Here is a 20,684-nt window from a genome sequence, read left to right on the forward strand (position 1 = left end):
GGACAACCATTTTTTGGAAGCAATGAAAAATAGATATATCCATTTCCTAATCAACCACGACAACCATTGGACCATTGTGGTCTTTGACAATAATGATGGGATATGGAGGCACTATGACTCTTTAAGGCCAGCAAAAGGATGTCATAACAAGCACTTTGAAATTGCAAAGGAAATTGCAAGTTAAACAAAATTTCCCACCTAGTTCCATTCCTTTCAAAACATCTAAGCAACTCACTACAACTAAAAAAAAAAAAAAAAAAAAACCAATAACTCTTTTGTAGCAACAACATCAACTGAAATGAAATAGAGAATTATTCAATAATCAAGAAAATATGTTATCAAGAATGCGAGACATTAATTGCATCAATTGAGGAATGCCCACAACAAACCCCACACTCGTAAGATACAAGCTCAATAACTAATGTTTCAATATGCTAAATTTTTTAGTTTCACCTAACTAATTCGTTTCATCTAAAACTTTGTAGGAATGACTGTGCAATCCCTGTCTGCAATGTTAACAACCAATATATGTCAACTGGAAACCTATGCAGAAATCACTTTGACCAACTGAGTAAGTCAAATTTCGACCAGAAATCATTAGTTAATTCCTCAATGATAAGAACCAATCTTGAAATCTTGAGCATTATCAAATGTTAACAAAACCTACCATATCATAGAAACAACTAACAAACTTCTTGACAATAGAAATACTCATACGAACATATTTTTGAATTGTTTTTTTATGTATGACAATTACTTTTTATTCTTTTGGTGGTTGATCTTGTTGTGCTTATCGTGGTGGTGCTGATTGTTGTCATTGATCTTGTTGTTATTGTTGCTGTTGTTATTGTTGTTATCGTTGTTGTTCTTCGTGTGGTTAATCTTCTTGTTTGTGTTCTTGTGGTTATTATTGTCGTCACGTTTGTGATTGCCTATAAATTCATACAAAACATGTTGTTTTTAATAATTTTTAAAATTGCCAAATTATGCAGTTTCATCACTCAAATAAAAATTATGTTGCAAAATTATGTAGTTTCATAACTCCAAACTATAATTATTTTTAAAATTCACTGTCAATTGCCTCTACCTATTATAATATATACCTTGATTATCTGTTAAAATAGTAATTTCTAACTAGTTATTTGTCCCGCCCCAAACCCGCCCCTAAAAGTTTTGGGCATGACCTATTCAGAAACAGACACTTAACCTGTTATACATAACATATGGGGCTTGAGCGGAAGTATTACCATTATAAAATAACATAAAACATCATCCATTAAGCTACCACTACCATGCCAGGACCGCACACATTGCATTAGGTACATAATATATAGAAACATACACCCGAACTTCGGTTACACACTTATACATTCATACTTAGACCCACAATTGGGCGTGTAACGAAAATATTAATGAAAGATAACCAAAGCATAAGCCAATAACCTAATAACACTTTACAAAATGCACGGCTTCAGGTAGATGCCTGGACGCATCAAAGTTGACAAGAGAAAGACGAGCCTTAAAGGTTAGGACTGAACTCCCGGTTGATTACCTACAGAAATAGACAGACAAAATACAGAATGAGCGAACTTAGTGAATAATAGTACATAAATAATGTAATGTTTAACCTGAATAATAAAACATATAACTACAGATACACATGATTAACTACATTCCGTAATTATTTCCAAAAAAAAGCCATGGGTCCAGTTTCCGTGACAGAGTGGCCTTAAGCCCAGCATATACAGAACAGCCATAGGCCTAAAGATACAGATCAGAACGGCCATTGGCCCAGAAATATCAGAACGGCCATCGGCCTAGAAATATCAGAACGGCCATCGGCCCAGAAATAACAGAACGACCATCGGCCCAGAAATAATGGATGTATGGACTCAAGAGGTGGCTCGTACGGATTCTAGAGGTGGCTCCCACCAAGGTGTAGCACTTAGTTCCGTACAGCACTTTGTTCCATACCAGAATATATCATTAGGTCATAAAGACCAAACAATGCATATAATAACGTTAAACCTTTGCATTCATATCGTAGGTTCTGAATGACCTCGAGTCCATATGTAACACAATAGAACTATTTCAGACTCATACGGACGCATATAGCTTATCCAATTATTTTGATCCCTCAGAGATATCCATACTCGATGATTTATAACTGATCGGCCTCGGGCCCATTAGTAGCAACACGGTATGCTTTCATAGTTACACTAAAACCATTATTCCAGAATGAACATAAGTTCTCTTTCTTCATTAATAAACGACATAATTTACTTACGAAAAATAGAATGTTCATATCAACTATTAATCAGAGTCATACATAGTTAGTTGGCGTTTGACAGAGTACTACTAATAATTATTAATAATAAGTACAACGTATTTCATAGCTTGGCCCTCGGCCTAATAGGTTCACAAATTCACAAATCGGCCCTCGGCCTCATAAATTCACAAGTCGGCCCTCGGCCTCATAAATTCACAAGTCGGAGATTCATATTTCACAATTGGCCCACGGCCTCATCATTTCATATTTCACAAGTTGGAGATTCATAGTTCACAATTCTTTCGATGTTTCCATAGGTTCATAGTTCACAATTCCATGATTTCATACCGTTCTTTAATAGCATACATGTTCAACATAACGTTGATAACAATAGTAATAAACGGGATCACGAAACATTGAGGGTACTATTACTCACAGTGATCGGCTCCCGGTAGTACTGGGATGATGTCCTCGTCTCGACCTTACCCAAATCCTTGTTCTTCCCTTTAATCTCTTCAATTTTCCCAAGCTTCTTGGTTGATCTCCTTCCTCTCTCTTCTTCTTTCTTCAATCATCCACAAATCCCCCATGGATGTTGAATTTTGCCTCTCCTTCTCTCTCTCACGGTTTACTTTCTCTCTCCCTTAGATATTTTCCCAAAAAGATGAGTTCAACAACTCATATATCTATGCATATATAATACACACATAAGTTCACCATTCTAAGGGAAACCAAACGTGCCCTTACGAATCGCGCAAAATCAAATTTCAATTAAACTTCCCCGATGACTCTAAAAATTATGCTGATCATAAATATGTCATCTGTTTCGGTTTCTGAAGCCTCTGCGACCTTCAATTTTGCGGTACAAAATTAACCACCCAAACGTGCATTAACGAATCAGACAAATTAGAATTCCAATTAATCTTTCCAAATAGTTCCAAAAATTCCCATTAACATATCCAAGTACTCAATTTTGATTTCTGAACCCATATAGGTCGATAATTTCAATTTTAAATCCGTAACTCAACAGATAATGTTTCAATTCCAAAAGATATAGTTAAATTAAAACACCTCATCTCATAGTTAGATACAAATGATTTCTTATACGCATTTTAGGGTCATTACATTCTCCCCACCTTAAGAAGTTTGGTCCTCCAAACTTGATTCACCTTGTCACAAGTCTCATTCCGTCCTAGACATATAATATTTCTCAATCATTTAGCCATTCACAATCCTATCCAGTCAATTCCAATGGAGTTGCTCCCAAAATCACAAGTAATTCATCTTTACTGACTAATTGGTAACCCAATTGATAATAATACTTAATAACATTAAAACATCGTCTCGTTATTCACAACCTTGGTACATTTTAATTTACTGATCCAAAGGTCATACCTTCTAAATACTATAACAACTTAAGGACATTCAGAAATGGGTTCACTCAAGTATTCGATTACATATGACTCATAAGCTAGCACACATAGTTCACACTCTTTAGGTTCACAAGCAATCCCAAGTATCCTAATTCCTCAAAGGTTAAGGAAACATTTACTACATAATCATGGTTCAAAGGCATATGCTTCTTACAATAATTAAACCCAGAATAACAAATAAGTTCTCAATCAACGACTGTATGGCTCTTTGCTCACTATCAGAATTAGACTTATCAGTTCAAATCAGATTTCTAATAGACTCCAAATAATAACTCAAATCCCATATCAAGGAATTACATGTTTAGAGTAAATTATTAGTAAAATCAAATACGTATCAAACTTTAATGGTCACAATAAATGATCAAATGGAAAACTCATTCATGCATAGCAAAATATCTCTTTCAGAAAACTTGTCACATCCTGAACAGTTGGAGTTTCGTAGCATATCTAGTCCATTTGGGGCAATTAGTCGGAAAGCTTATCATATCATAAACATGTCGAAAGTTCAAAGCATTTTTATCATTTCAGAAAATACTTATCATGTAAAACATTTCGTAACCTACAATATGGATTTCATTAAATATCGTATAGCATAGCCATTTTCAAAATCGTTTATACAAAAATATCTTTTACAAGGACATTACTCACTTAGGCCCATGGTCAACTCACACAAGGTCACACTTTATTCATCTATGTCGGAAGTACCGACGTTCATTGATGGTATGACATCTATCAATAACACGGATCACATAAGTCTTATTTCGAGAATCACTCGTTTGTAGATCACATTAAAGGAACAAGCCTTGAATTAATTTTCATACAAATATTTCACAGTGTCATGCAGAACAGTTTACATTATAGCCTTTAAATACGAAATAGGGATTAGTTTGACAATTTGCAATATCTACATAGAATTATATCACAGAAATGATTCCTCAATCGTAAATTATCACTACACAGAAGCAGGATTCTAATTCTTGTAGTAACTTATCAGAATATCAATCATTTAGATGTGATATCAAATTCGTTAATGGTTGTCTATTGTTTTGCAAGTGTCATGTGGACAGACACGTATCATAAGTGGGATTCTTCGTATCATTCGACTATTACTCGTACGAAAGCTCACTTACAAATTACAGATTATACATAAACAGAACAGATTGTAGATTACGGATTTCAGATTTCAGATTACAGAGGTCAGAGTACAGAGTACAGTGCAAAATACAGATTCTCGCAATCAAATTCCAATTACACATAAACAGTACTGAGTAGACACCATTAATAATGCTCTATCAGAAGTCGTCGGTAATTTCCTTAGTTCACAAAATCATATTACCTACATACTGTTTCAAGGTTCATAACCAATTCCCCAGTATAGCCTATCTATTTAAATCATCAGCAAGACGTAAATTCACAATTAATTAATTCCTTTCATAATTTGAAAAAGGGTCATTATATGCATAATTTCTTCTTACAACCAGTCCTACTTAACGCAATTTCAATTATCACGCAAAACACATCTCATCAAAATATTCAAACACAGCAAATTTTTTTTTTTTTTTAAAATTGCAGATTTAACTATTGTTATGACAAGGAAGACGTGCCTAGAGTATAAAAGTAGAGTATCACATATAATCTTTCCTTTAATCTTAGAAATATCCCCTACTTAAAATTTAATCAATTCACTCAAATAGATGCTAAAAAGCCCAATTATATCGCCATCATTTCCCACAGATAACTATCAACCGATAACACAAATTTTATCTAATTATTTACATATAGACTGTCTCACCGATTATCTCAAATTCTTACCACACCTCCGCAGTACAACGTTGTTGACTTACTCCCATCTGCAAAATCTATATAAGATAAACAGAGGCAATAAAAGAATATACAACAGACATAGATTGTAATCATTAGAAATAGCAGATAAAACATATACATTTAACATTGCCATCAATCTTTTCATGTACTTTCAGAATATTATGCATGATGGCTAAGTCTTGCTAGACATCCTAAAGCTCAATGGATTCATGCGTGAGATGGAAACTCGTGCTCTGATACCACTTGTCACGCCCCAAACCCGCCCCTAAAAGTTTTGGGCATAACTTATTCAGAAACAGACACTTAACCTATTATACATAACATATGGGGCCTGAGCGGAAGTATTACCATTATAAAATAACATAAAACATCATCCATTGAGCTACCACTACCATGCCAGGACCACACGCATTGCATTAGGTACATAATATATAGAAACATACACCCGAACTTTGGTTACACACTTATACATTCATACTTAGACCCACAATTGGGCGTGTAACGAAAATATTAATGAAAGACAACCAAAGCATAAGCCAATAACCTAACAACACTTTACAAAATGCACGGCTTCAGGTAGGTGCCTGGACGCATCAAAGTTGACAAGAGAAAGACGAGCCTTAAAGGTTAGGACTGAACTCCTGGTTGATTACCTACAGAAATAGACAGACAAAATACAGAATGAGCGAACTTAGTGAATAATAGTACATAAATAATGTAATGTTTAGCCTGAATAATAAAACATATAACCGCAGATACACATGATTAACTACATTCCGTAATTATTTCCAAAAAAAAGCCATGGGTCCAGTTTCCGTGACAGAGTGGCCTTAAGCCCAGCATATACAGAACAGCCATAGGCCTAAAGATACAGATCAGAACGGCCATCGGCCCAGAAATAACAGAACGACCATCGGCCTAGAAATAACGGATGTATGGACTCAAGAGGTGGCTCCCACCAAGGTGTAGCACTTAGTTCCGTACAGCACTTTGTTCCATACCAGAATATATCATTAGGTCATAAAGACCAAACAATGCATATAATAACGTTAAACCTTTGCATTCATATCGTAGGTTTTGAATGACCTCGAGTCCATATGTAACACAACAGAACTATTTCAGACTCATACGGACGCACATAGCTTATCCAATTATTTTGATCCCTCAGAGATATCCATACTCGATGATTTATAACTGATCGGCCTCAGGTCCATTAGTTTCAACACGATATGCTTTCATAGTTACACTAAAACCATTATTCCAGAATGAACATAAGGTCTCTTTCTTCATTAATAAACGACATAATTTACTTACGAAAAATAGAATGTTCATATCAACTATTAATCAGAGTCATACATAGTTAGTTGGCGTTTGACAGAGTACTACTAATAATTATTAATAATAAGTACAACGTATTTCACAGCTTGGCCCTCGGCCTAATAGGTTCACAAATTCACAAATAGGCCCTTGGCCTAATAGGTTCACAAATTCACAAATTGGCCCTTGGCCTAATAGGTTCACAAATTCACAAATCGGCCCTCGGCCTCATAAATTCACAAGTCGGAGATTCATATTTCAAAATTTGGCCCACGACCTCATCATTTCATATTTCACAAGTTGGAGATTCATAGTTCACAATTCTTTCGATGTTTCCATAGGTTCATAGTTCACAATTCCATGATTTCATACCGTTCTTTAATAGCATACATGTTCAACATAACGTTGATAACAATAGTAATTAACGGGATCACGAAACATTGAGGGTACTATTACTCACAGTGATCGACTCCCGGTAGTACTGGGATGATGTCCTCGTCTCGACCTTACCCAAATCCTTGTTCTTCCCTTTAATCTCTTCAATTTTCCCAAGCTTCTTGGTTGATCTCCTTCATCTCTCTTCTTCTTTCATCAATCATCCACAAATCCCCCATGGATGTTGAACTTTGCCTCTCCTTCTCTCTTTCACGGTTTACTTTCTCTCTCCCTTAGATATTTTCCCAAAAAGATGAGTTCAACCACTCATATATCTATGCATATATAATACACACATAAGTTCACCATTCCAGGGGGAAACCAAACGTGCCCTTATGAATCGCGCAAAATCAAATTTCAATTAAACTTCCCCGATGACTCTAAAAATTATGCTGATCATAAATATGTCATCTGTTCCGGTTTCTGAAGCCTCTGCGACCTTCAATTTTGCGGTACAAAATTAACCACCCAAACGTGCATTAACGAATCAGACAAATTAGAATTCCAATTAATCTTTCCAAATAGTTCCAAAAATTCCCATTAACATATCCAAGTACTCAATTTTGATTTCTGAACCCATATAGGTCGATAATTTCAATTTTAAATCCGTAACTCAACAGATAATGTTTCAATTCCAAAAGATATAGTTAAATTAAAACACCTCATCTCATAGTTAGATACAAATGATTTCTTATACGCATTTTAGGGTCATTACATTATTTGTGCCAATATTGCATTAATATTGTAACGTGTACATACAATGAATGAGATACTAGTATCATTTAATCATTGTACAACAATATTCTAGACATATACAATGAATGAGATATTAAGAGCATTTAACTATTGGAGACTTTTCAAATTGTCTATGCATCTATTGAGTTATAAATAGTCATTTATTTCAATTAAAAAGTATACAATTAGAACTAAACAACATTGATTCAAAAATTGGCTGATTGGGAGAAAATAATTGATTTGGTTTTCAAAAGGCTTGATCAATTCGATGAGCGTTTATCTAGGATCGAAACTCAAGTGAGTGTGATGAAAACCAAAATTGATTGGTTAATCGATGAAAACCAAAATTGATTGGTTAATCGATGACAATTTGAAGAAGGACGATAATGACATGGAGGAAGGTACTCCATTATCTTCGAAGAGTGAGAGTGACAATCACTCTTCTGAAGATGATAGTGATAATGCTTCAGATATATGTAATTTTTTTTTTAATTTACTATGTAATGAACCAAAATAATAAGAATTTCTAGATGATTTCGTACCTTTTTGTGTGTTTGCGTGTTGACTGTTTTGAAGTTATAGAGAAATCCGAATTTTGCAGTTTCATCACTCAAACAAATACATGAACTACATTTGAAAATTATAAATGAAACTGCAAATTATACAGTTTTGTCACTAAGAAACATTATATAAATACATTATATAGTTTTTATGAAACTGTAAACACTTGTAGTTTTAAAAACCCATACATTTGTTGACACCCCATTTTTGACCGTCCTCAAGACTTAGACGTCATTATTTGAACACTCGATGATTTTGTACGCTCGTGTTCGTTTTGAGTGCCTAAAGTTCTTGGCTGAGCGCCTTGTCTTTGAGCCTCTAAACTTGTCTGTTTTGTGCTTAGTTAAGGACCAAGAGCTTGTTGTTTCAAGTCTGGAGGAAAGGGTGGCCTGTCAGCCATCTCCATAGTCCATCGGCCATGGCTTGTGCCTACCGGCCATCAGTGGTGGCCGATCGGCCACTGGTGATGACCGACAGCCATTTTTCTCTTTTTTCAAATATTTGTTTGCCAACTGTGCCAGCTGTTGTTCACTGAAGTGCATCTCCATATACGTGTATGAAGGTATGAATACAAGGTTGAATCTTATTTTTTTTATATATATAGGGGGTGTCCTCTCCCATTTTGGAGGGTTAGACATTTTGGATCAAAATTTTCTCTCACTCTAGAATTCTCTCTCTCTCTCTCTCTCTCTCTCTCTCTCTCTCATTGTTTTGTGCTTTGTAGTTAGTTTTCTCTACACCTTTGCACACTAACTCTTAACCGAACTTGACTACTTTGGACCTGAGGTCCCTTGGAGCCTAGTTTGAGCTTTTGGAAGGAGGTTTGAGCCTAAAATTGTGGCTGTTTTGTGCTGTGCTTCAAGAGGTATAAGACTTACCTTGTAGGCTTTATTTTGACTACTTGTTTTGCCATCTTTTTATACTTTTTTTGGTTTGGTTTTCAACTGCAAAAAAATTTGATTTTTGAGCCTTAACATGATGGTTTGAGGTCATTTTGTGTAAAGGGGTAGTCCACCATTCTTGTTGCTTTATTGTGCAAGCTTTTGTACCATCTTTTAATATATTCACATCAAAATTTTTGGCCCTTTAAACTACTGAAATTTAGAGTTATTTTAGTGGTAAAAACTTGATTTTGAAGTCCAAAATTGGAGGGGGTAGCCTGTGATAACCCTGTTCCGTATTATGCTAATTGATCTTAATTATGATTGTGATTATGCGTTTGATATGATTTTGTGTGCCATTTATGTGAATATATGTGCTTTTAAATTTCTATCTGTTCACCGTAGGAAAATCTGTTTGATTATCTGTTTCAGAATTTAAATTGAAGGCCTTATCGGCCACAGAAGCAAAAATTGACTACGCCATTGTGATTAGCGTAAATTTTAGAGCATATGGTGAAATTTAATTGAAAATTGATTCGGATCAAAATAATTAGATTCAGAACGATTAAATTAAGCTCAATTGCTTAGCCTTAATCAAATTTGATTATGCACACATATATAAGGGCCTTATTACACTTAATTCCTCCTCTTCAAGTCATTTTGGCTGAAATTAACTCTCTGGAGGGAGAGAGAACTGACTTTGAGAGAGAGGTGCATTTTGGCTCAAGATTTGTGAATTTGGAAGCTACACTCAAGAATTGAGGCTCCTAGGTGAGTGACCAACCCTTAATTCATGGGTTTGAGTTTGTAACCATATGATTTCAAAAGGAATAGCTAACCAAGAACAAGAATTGTGTTATAATTGGTGAGTTTGAAGTTAATATGCACATGCATGTATAGGATCACCATGATTTTGCATAATCAAGCATGTATTAAGTTGAATATGGGAATATGAGTATTAAAGCATACATGCAAGCATGGTTTTGTTGATTTTCATGATTATAAGCATCATTAGTGCCATTTGAAATGGAATTGGGGTCAGAGACTAACATGCATGTTGAATTGATAGAGATATGGATTTGGTATGAAGTTTGAATGCATGAGTTTTGATTACACAAAGGAAATGTTGGATAATTTGAGAATTAGATGATGATTTTGAACAATTTGGTGTCATACTCTTTCATTCTCATATAGTGTGATGTATTTGCATGTTTTGAACCAAAATCATGAGCTTTGGAACCTTTGAATGTCGAATTTGAGCTCAAAAACAGTTTTGGAAAACCCAGAATTCTTGAAGTCCGCTCGAGCGGGGGAACCGCCGCTTGAGCGTAAAATACGAGCTCCCATAATATTTTGCAGACATTGATGTCCACTCGAGCGGGGAGGTTCACGCTCGAGCGGGGAGCTATGTAGAGTGACTTTCAGCTCAAACGTCCGACTTCAGGCTCGAGCGTAAAAATGAGGCAACCAGTACTTTTGCAGACCTAATGGGTCCGCTCGAGCGGGAAAGTCCACGCTCGAGCGGGGACCCCTATTTCAAAAAATTTCTAAAGGTGTTCTATGTTTCATTTTCCGTTCTCTTTCACTTCTAAACACTCTTAGGCATGCATTGAGCATTATGAATGAACTAAAAGAGTAAGAGAGAAGCCTAAGAGAGATGTTTGAATTAAGAACGAATTAAATCGTTTGTGACCCATGTGTGTTATGTAATATGTAGGGTCGAACTCAAGGGCGGATCCACCGGCAGAACACTGTGAGTAATATCTTAATAAGGATGTTTTGAAATATGTTATTTGCCTAATTACTTATTTCCCTATAAGTTTTATAAGTTTGTTAATTTGAATTGTGGACAAATGTTTGCTATGCCATGTGATTGGGCCTAAGGCCGTCCGCTATGAATGAATGGGCCGAAGACTGTCTGACAAGAATGATAGTCTAACAACTGACAAGAATGATAGTCTGACTCGAATGATTGTCTGACATAAATGAATGGGCCAGAGGCCGTTGGATATGAATAAATGGACCAATGAATGGGCTAGAGGCCGTTGGATATGAATGAATGGGCCAATGAATGGGCCAGAGGTCGTTGGATATGAATGAATGGGCCAGAGGCCGTTGGATACGAATGAATGGGCTAATGAATGGGCCAGAGGCCGTATGACATAAATGAATGGGCCAGAGGCCGTATGACATGAATGAATGGGCTAGAGGCCATATGATACAAATGATTGGGCCAAAGGTCGTCAGACATGAATGATTAGGCCAAAGGCCGTCGGACATGAATGAATTGGGCCCGAGGCCGTTTGGTGTGTTTGGAATCGCAGTCACTTGACCAATATATTTATATATATATATATATATATACCTGATAGAAATATGAATTGGGCCCAAGGCCGTTTGATGTATATTGTTCTAAGTACCGTTCGTGTAACTTCTTTATTTGATATTATTCACTGGACATTCGCTCACGCTCATTCATGTGTCTGTAGGTGAGCCAAGGGAGGTCCAAACCCAGCCTCAGTGAAGTTGTGTGAAACAGTCAAGGTTTTGAAGAGTCAGCCGAAACGTCTCACGCACGAGACTCATTTTCGCCCTTTTGCTATTTTGATATATTTTGTTATGTTGGCGAAAACGTTGATCTATCTTTGTATATAAGTTTTGGTTAGGCTGACTAAGACTTGGATGATCCTGTATGTACAAAACTTTGTGTTATTACATGTTTTGATGTGAGTTATTAACATGTATATGTATGGTTTGTTATGACGTGCCATATATGCATAGCTCTATGGACAAAAGTTTGAAATTGCTTCCATTTGGCCCCCTTAACTCTGTTAAAATATATCTGGTTTGGTTCAAGGTCGTAGGTAATCTCGTGATTACTGGCCAGTTATGTCCTTAACCCATTGGGGCGGGTTCGGGTCATGACAAAGCCTCCCCTCCTTGTGCCTTACATGCAAGCCTAGATAGCTTAACATGTAAGCATGGTTTTCTAGCATTTTGTACCTTAATCTCAGCATGTTTTTGCTACTGTTTTGACTGGTTTTAGCTTTGTTTTGAGCTAGTTTGGTCCTTTGAGGCTTGTATTGTGTGGTTATAGTGCAATCTCCTTCACTAGCTTAATGTTTTAAGCTTTTAAACATGAATTGCATGAGTTGCTTGTATGTTTTAGTGTCTTTTTGCACTCCATTTTAGCACTGAAATCTCTGCAATCTCCCTCTATTCTTCACTTTTTCATTTATTTTGAAAGGGGCTTTGAACCTCTTGTTGGCTTAAGTGTGAAATTGAGACACTTGTGCTTAATGGTTTTAATCCTCTTTTGAGGGTTTCTACTAACCAACGGCATGAGGTCTTTTTCATGCTCAAGGCACTTGTGGTTTAAGCCCCATTTCCATTAGAGGACACTCACCTTTTGGACTAATCAATTAAAGAATGGATTGGTAATCTAAAATGAGTAAATAAAATATGACAAGTAAAAGTAGCAAGATAACCATCTTTCATGTTGTATCGCATATGTTCGGATCGGACGTTAATTCGAACACAAGAAAAATAGGACGTTTCATACTCAAAGTGATGAAACGTGCCACTTTTCTTAGTCACCATCACCCTTGATCATATACGATAGGGAAGTGGTTTTGTTGAGTCTTGTTTTGCACTCATTAAGCTTGTACAAGCTTAGTTCTTTAGCCATCATGCATGGAAATGCTTGGTTGATGGTTTGAAGGCCAAGAGCTACACTCCTTTGAGCTTGTATGATGATAAGGAGCGTAGCAGTACATACACACCTTGAGAATACACTGCTTTGCCTCTGTTTGCTCTCTTTTGCAGCAAAAAGGGAAGTTCAGGGAAGGGGTGGCCAATCGGCCACCAGTAGTGGCCGACCGACTACCAATGGTAGCTGACAGCCACCATTGGTAGCTAACCGGCTAGAAATGAAAGTTTGCACAAGTGTGTTCCTGAGTTGGAGCAGATGTGTTCTGGAAGTTGGTAGCACTGTTGGTGTTCAAGCGAGTGCAAACAAAGGCATCCGATGGCAAGGCAGTGGATTTTCATGAGGAAACCAACCGAGCATGCATGCGTCCCTCGCCCTCGAGGCCATTTACTTGCTTTGTTTAATTAGTTAGTAGTAGCTAACTCATTCATTCAAGTGTTGTAATCATTTAATTGGCTTAGATAGTTAATTAGTTTAATTGCTTTAATTAGCTTAGCATAGCTAGTAATTCAATTCGGTTTGTAATAATTAGTTAACTAGAATAGTTAATTAGTTTTGGTTTGTAATAGCTTAATTAGCGTAGCTAATTAGCTTATTCATTCGGACCCTCCTTCGCGAGGACGTAATGTTGTAATAAGTGTGCGTGCCTGTATGGATGTCTTCCAACCTCACGTCTTTCTCCTTTTTATTTAATCGCTTTCGATGGTTAGATTAGGGTCATGTTTTGATTAGCATATCTTATGCTTGCATGTTTGCATCGTTCATTTGTTTTGCATGCACTGAAGCTCGGCGCATCATTCAAACTACATTGTTAATTTCAATACTTCTTTGAATACGTGTATCAAAACATGATATCAAAGTGTTGCAAATACCATGATTAGGTAGCCGAGCCTATTTAGTTGCATTATTGCATGTGTTGTATTAGGCATTTTGTATAGTTAGGATCATGCATATTTCTAACTAGTTTTTTGTTTTGGCTTAGAGTACTCGGTGAGTTTTTACGCTTTAGCATACTTGCACGAGTGTGATTGCCATATTGCCATGTTTCGCATGCCTTCCATGAGGCTATGTGCTTAAATGCTAAAGTGCATGAATGTCTGTGGATGAAGGCTTGTCGTTTGAATTGGAACAATTCAACGAATGTGTGTTTTAAGCCCACTTTATTGTGGCAAAATCCTGTTTTAAGCCCATTAGAGGTGGCAAATTCGCGTTTTTAAGCCCACTTGAGGGTGGCAACTTCAAACCATTTTTGAAAACAAACATGACTTGATTTGTTTCAATTCTTGCGATCTAGTCTATACTTGATTGTGTGCGTCACATAGTAAAACTAGATTAATAACCGGAATAAGAACACATAAGGTTTATAAAAGAACATATCATGATTAGTAGAGGCCGATCTTTGATTGAGCGAGCGGGGGTGCTCATTTCAGGACCTTCCCCTCTCGTACCTAAGTTCCCTAGCCGACGCAACTTTGGTGATGACGGACACGAGGCCTTTGGCACGAGTCAGGGTTTCCTAAATTTGCTAAAAACAAAATATTTATGTGGCGACTCTGTAATCTGTCAAAGCAGTCCAGCTTTGGCATTATTTGATCTAAAATCAATTTTCTAAAATGATTTGCCGGATTGGACTTTTTGGTGTTTATCAGTTTCACATTGCACTTATGAGATTAGATTCAGAACCATGGGTAGAGTCCGAACTGTAAGGGCTTTCTTTTCAAACCCTTTTCCGAAAGGCGGGGGCACAGAAAAAGGTGAGCCCACAACATTATGCAGTAAAACTACAAGATTATACAGTTTTAATAAGAAATTTTCAAAAACCTTCTCAATATTCCAAAAAATAAAACCGACCAACTCCACACACACACACACACACACACAAAAGAGTTACAAAAATACTTCAATAACTAAAAACCACAGTTTTAATAAGAAATTTTCAAAAACCTTCTCAACATTCCAAAAAATAAAACCAACCAACTCCACAAAATAAAAAATAAAAAAAAAGGTTACAAAAATACTTCAATAACTAAAAATCACATTGAAAAATAAAAAGAATGCAACCAACTTTATTTATTACTTCCATAATACCAAGTATCACATTTCATTATAATTTCTCAACTTCAAATACAAATCCAAAAAATAGATTATGGCCTCAAATAGCAGCCTTGCATGTCATCTTATTGTGATTCTCATATTTCAAGTACCTCCCACACTTGATTTACTTCACATTCTTACCCCTAAAAGGTATCATTTTCTTTTTGTTCTGCCCAAGTTGCTTCTTCGTTATAGGAGGTCTGATAATCGAACTACAGGCACCATCAAAGTCAAATCTCCCACTTGAAGGCACTGGATAAAAACATTCTTTGTATGACTCTTTAAAACAATCCACCTGAAAAAAATGATCAATGGAATCATACACATCTCTACCATTACTACGCAAAGTATGCGCAACATGACAACAAGGAAAACCATTCAGTTGCCATTCATGGCAAGAACAAGTTCGTCTACGATATTAACATAAAAAGAAATAGAAGAATGAATCTCAAACACAATATCACTAACACAATCACATCCCAAGACTTAGCTATCTTCAAAGAGTCCACCAACTTCTTTTCTATAACTGGACACGATTCGGTAGTCCATCTTTTAGATTCAGCTCTTCTATTGGACAATTCAGTCATGATTTGAACCCTAATTATGTCAACCATACAAGTAATAGGCAATTCACGAGCCTCACTAATCTAATTATTGTAAGACTCAGTAGCATTAGATGACATCTCACCATATCGTTTCCCTCTAAAAAATTCATTCACCCACTTATTATTTTATAAACCATCCAACATACTATCAACTCTACCATTTCCGATAATACGCCTCAATTTCTCCATATAAAGTTGGAAAGAAGCAACAGTTGGCGCATAAGCACATTTAACCAATATTTTCATCAAAGTCAGCTTATAGTTAGTATGAAGTCCTACCAATTTGTCAATCAAATTTCTTTTCAAATGGTTCAAGCAATATGCATGATGTGCATTAGAAAAATTCACCGCAAAAGCATCTCGCAATCCATGTTGACGGTCGAACACAAAGGTCAATCTTTGACCCAAACTAATAGCCTTCAATAACTAACTTAAAAACCACATCCAATTATCTTGATTTTCAGCATCAACAATCGCAAAAATCAAAGGAAATAGGCTTGAAAAAAAAGCATGAAACTGCAAAAATTAGCAATCTCACCATACAATAACAGAAACCAAAATCCACAAACTACCAAAACACACTAAGAAACCAAAACTATACTAATTGTAAATAAATATGTACCTTGATTACCATCATTTGATGTTGCTGCAAGTAAATGTCACTTGTAACGCCCCTTCAAGAATGTACCATCAACAAGCAACAAAGGAGCACAAAATTGAAATCCATACAAGCATCCATGAAATGCCACAACCAACCTCTGAAAACACCCATTACCTTCATCCACATCTAATTCAAACATACTTCCGGAATTCGTTCTCATACTCGTCTCAAGATATCATCGAAATTGGTCAAAAGAAGTTGAAAATCACCAAACAATCCACCTTTTGCCTTATCAACTCTTAACCATGCAACCAGATAAGAAACATCGATACCATATTGCTTCTTTAACTTTTTTTTTTAACTTTAGTAGGACGAGTCAACGGATTGTCACTAATGTCATTATGCATAATATCAGAGACAAATCTAGAACTAACCATTTTGTTACAAGATCTGTGAGCAACAACCTCATAAGTATGCACATTATCCAACTTCAAAATAAAAAAAATTACCATAATTCATCAATACCCTTCCATGCACAAACCAATTACAACCCGCAAACGACTTCATCATACATTAAATAGTTACTCTTGTTGTATCATTTTTCAAATAATTCACTGCAAAGCTACACTCAACTGCATACTTAGCCAATGCAATCTGGAATACCAGCACTCCACCATCAAATTCTTGACCAACATTGTAAATAATTTTCTTTTAACTAGTAAACAACAAAACTCTCTCTTGTTGTAGATAAAAACTGGCCAACACACCACCAAAATCATCACAATCATTAACCAAAGAACTCTCACAAACTACATAATCAATCCTAGAAGAATTATCAACAACTTCCACAATTCTCCTATCACCCACAACAACATCAAGAATATGAGAACTACCAAAAGCTACCATTGACAACATATTCCCCAAATCATCATCACTTTCAATGGCACAATTAGAATATCCAGAAATAGAGAAAAAATAAACAAAAGTTACCAACACCCGACTCCTTGAACTTTGCACATATTTTCTCAACAACTTTATCATAACTACATCTCTTACTAATCTTAATAACAGCATAAGACTTATTGTATTTGCACATTAACATGAAACACCCTTCCATATTACAAATCATAAACCAGTAAACAATTGATCATAGAGTCCAAACTGCAAAATTATACAGTTACAACATATCAAAATCAAAACTTCAGAATTCACATTTTTAAACTACAAATTCAAAGCATATTACACTATACAACAAAAGAAATAAAAAAAAATCTAAATCATTACACTATATGACATACAAAAATCACAAAATAAGTATAAAATAAACGACATTTATCACAAAACAAAGAACTACAATAAAATTACGAACACAAACCAGAGATCGCGCAAATTTACTTATCTATATATATACATACATATATGTATCGAGAGAGAGAGAGAGAGAGAGAGAGAGAGAGAGAGAGGAAGAGTACACAGAGATCGCGTAAGCACAGAGATTACGTACCACAGAGATCCGCAAACATAGAGAGATCGCAAAACACACACACAGAGATCAAGATTGCCCACAAAGATCGAGATCGCACAAAGAGAACGAGCTCACAGAGAGAGACACCGAGATCAGAGACAAAACCGACCTCGTAGAGGCCAAATCCACAGTTTCCCATCTAAAATTTGATTTTCCACGTATATATATATATCTCAAATCAAAAGGGTAAAAAAGTCATTTACAAAAATAAGAATGTAAAAATAGGACCTTCGAGTACAAGACCTACAAAACTGTGGACTTATTGATTTATCAAAAATATAGTGGGATTAGAAGGGAAATAGATCTTCTACATAGGATTATATAGTAATTTTCCCTAAAATAAAATAGGAAACAAAAAAAAAAAAATTCAACCCTTTTAGATATGAAGCCCATCTTCAAGCCACCTAAGTTTGCCAAATATTGGGTGGTGTTTCGTTGACAATTTATTGTTTAGTTTATAAAAAAATTAAATATGTCCCTATGTTTATTTTGAGTAAAAATAAAAATAAAAAACATGTTTGATACACAAATAATTTAAAATTTTATTTTGAAGATTAGTGAAATGAGGGGTAGTTATAGGAGATGATTATCGACGATTGGAGATGGTGGCCAAAGATGATTGTAAACTGCGAGACATAGTGGCCGAAAGTACTGACCACCAATGAGAGGCGATTGGCAGTAACTGAGATGGTTGTTGACCAAGAGAAGTAGTGGCTGAAAATGATTGCCGATAGTCAAAGATAGGGATGTAAGAAAAATCGACCAAACCGATTGAACTAGACCAAATCGACCATATTTGGTCTATTTTTTAAGAAGAATTGGTCTGTTCGATTTTTTTATTTGATTTTTTTCAGTCCAGTACCTGTTCAAGCACCTTGCACATTAAACTAAATCGAAACCGATCATTGCAACAAATATTATATTTTTAATATAATTATATTAATAAGCATAATAAATTATTAATCGCAATTAATTAACTTTATCATCTCTAAGTTAGTAAACTTTTATTACGTATAATTTTAATTCTAACTCGCTATTCTTGAAATCTTAGTATTTATTAGTTTTTGTGTGTGTGTGTGTGTTGGGGGGGGGGGGAAGGGGAGGGGGTTAATCTAAGAATTAAAAAGTATTTATTAAATGGACTAATTGAATATGTTTGAAATGGCGGATTAAACCAATTAAACTGCGCCAAATCGAACCATTTCAATTGATGCGATTTGATAAGAGAAGCAACCTGTATCGGTGCTCAAAATAATAAAATAAACATTATCGATTCGGTAGAAAATTTTACCAAAATACCAATTGTACCGAACCAATTACATCCCTAGTCGAAGATGGTAGCTGCAATGCTAGCTGAACGTGGTTTTCAAGAAAAAGTGGTGGCCAAAAGTGGCTACCACTAGAGGAAGGTAATTGGTAGCGGTGGCAGGGGATTGGCGGACGAGTGAGGTGGTGGATAGAGATGGTCAGCAGAGGAGGTCATTGACAATGATAGTGAGTAATGATAAGCAATGTGTGCTAGTTTTTTTTTTTTATTTATTTATATTTTTTTTAATAGAAGCAATGTGTGCTAGTTCAAAAGAATGGGAGAAAGAAGGAAAAAAAAAAATTTAAAAATGAAGTAGGACAATGGCAGAGACGGGGCTACAAAAGATGTGTGGTCGCGAGAAAGGTGTTAGAGAGGGTTGGACAAAGGCAGAGGTACACAAGGGATGGTAGAGAAGGGTAAAAGTGGGTTGTAGAGGGCCGCTGGGGATGGTGGAAGCGGGGCCTAAAGAGGAGTAGGCTAGCTCGCAGTGGTGGTTGGGGTTTGTCGTGGTTCATGGTGGCAGCAATGATGACTAGTGATGTATGTAGGGTTAGGTTTAAAGGTTGAAGAAATTAGGGGTATTTTTGACAAGGAATGATGTGTATTGAGTAAAACTTGAGATGACTCTAAATGCACCCTAAAAATTAGGTTGGACACCTCATTACTTTAAACACCCCAATCTACTATTTAAATTATTATTTATTTGTTTGGGCACCATAGATAATACCTATCATATCTCTAAAAATCTTAGAAATATATTACAACATACTTTTTACACCCCATTATCCCGTCATTACCAAACTCCTGTCGTCACCATTTGAATACTCAGTGCTGAACAAATTAAATATGTCCGGATACTTAATTCTAAAAATATTAAATTTCTTCAGATACTTAGTTCCAAACAATTGAATTGGTTCTAGTTTTTTCATTCGAGTACTCAGTGCCGAACAAATGAAGTATGTCTAGATATTCAATTTCGAACAACAAAAAAATGGTTCCAACTTAGAAACAAGTTTTCGAATAAATATAATTTGTTCGGTATTGAATTTTCAAACAAATTCCGTAAACTCAACAGTAGAAAACGATGAACATGAATAGAACACCTACCTTCTATATAAAAAAAAACTACTTAAAAATGTCTTTTTTGTTGGCCATTGTTGATTTCAATATAAAACAGAATGTAAAAATGATAGATTCAAGCAAAATAGGTTTGAGTGTGAAGATACAAAGCGAAGAGAGTAAGAAGATAAGAGAGAATGGAAGATTGAGATTGATTATGAATAGAGTGTCCAAAATACTTTGATTTGTACTTTTTCTTAATATCAAATACTTTTTGATCATTGCAAATAAGGACATAATAGTAATAAAAAATTTTCATTATGTTGG

The sequence above is a fragment of the Camellia sinensis genome, chromosome 6, assembly GCF_055761805.1.
Source record: "Camellia sinensis isolate YWXY chromosome 6, ASM5576180v1, whole genome shotgun sequence".
In the NCBI taxonomy this organism is placed as follows: Eukaryota; Viridiplantae; Streptophyta; class Magnoliopsida; order Ericales; family Theaceae; genus Camellia; species Camellia sinensis.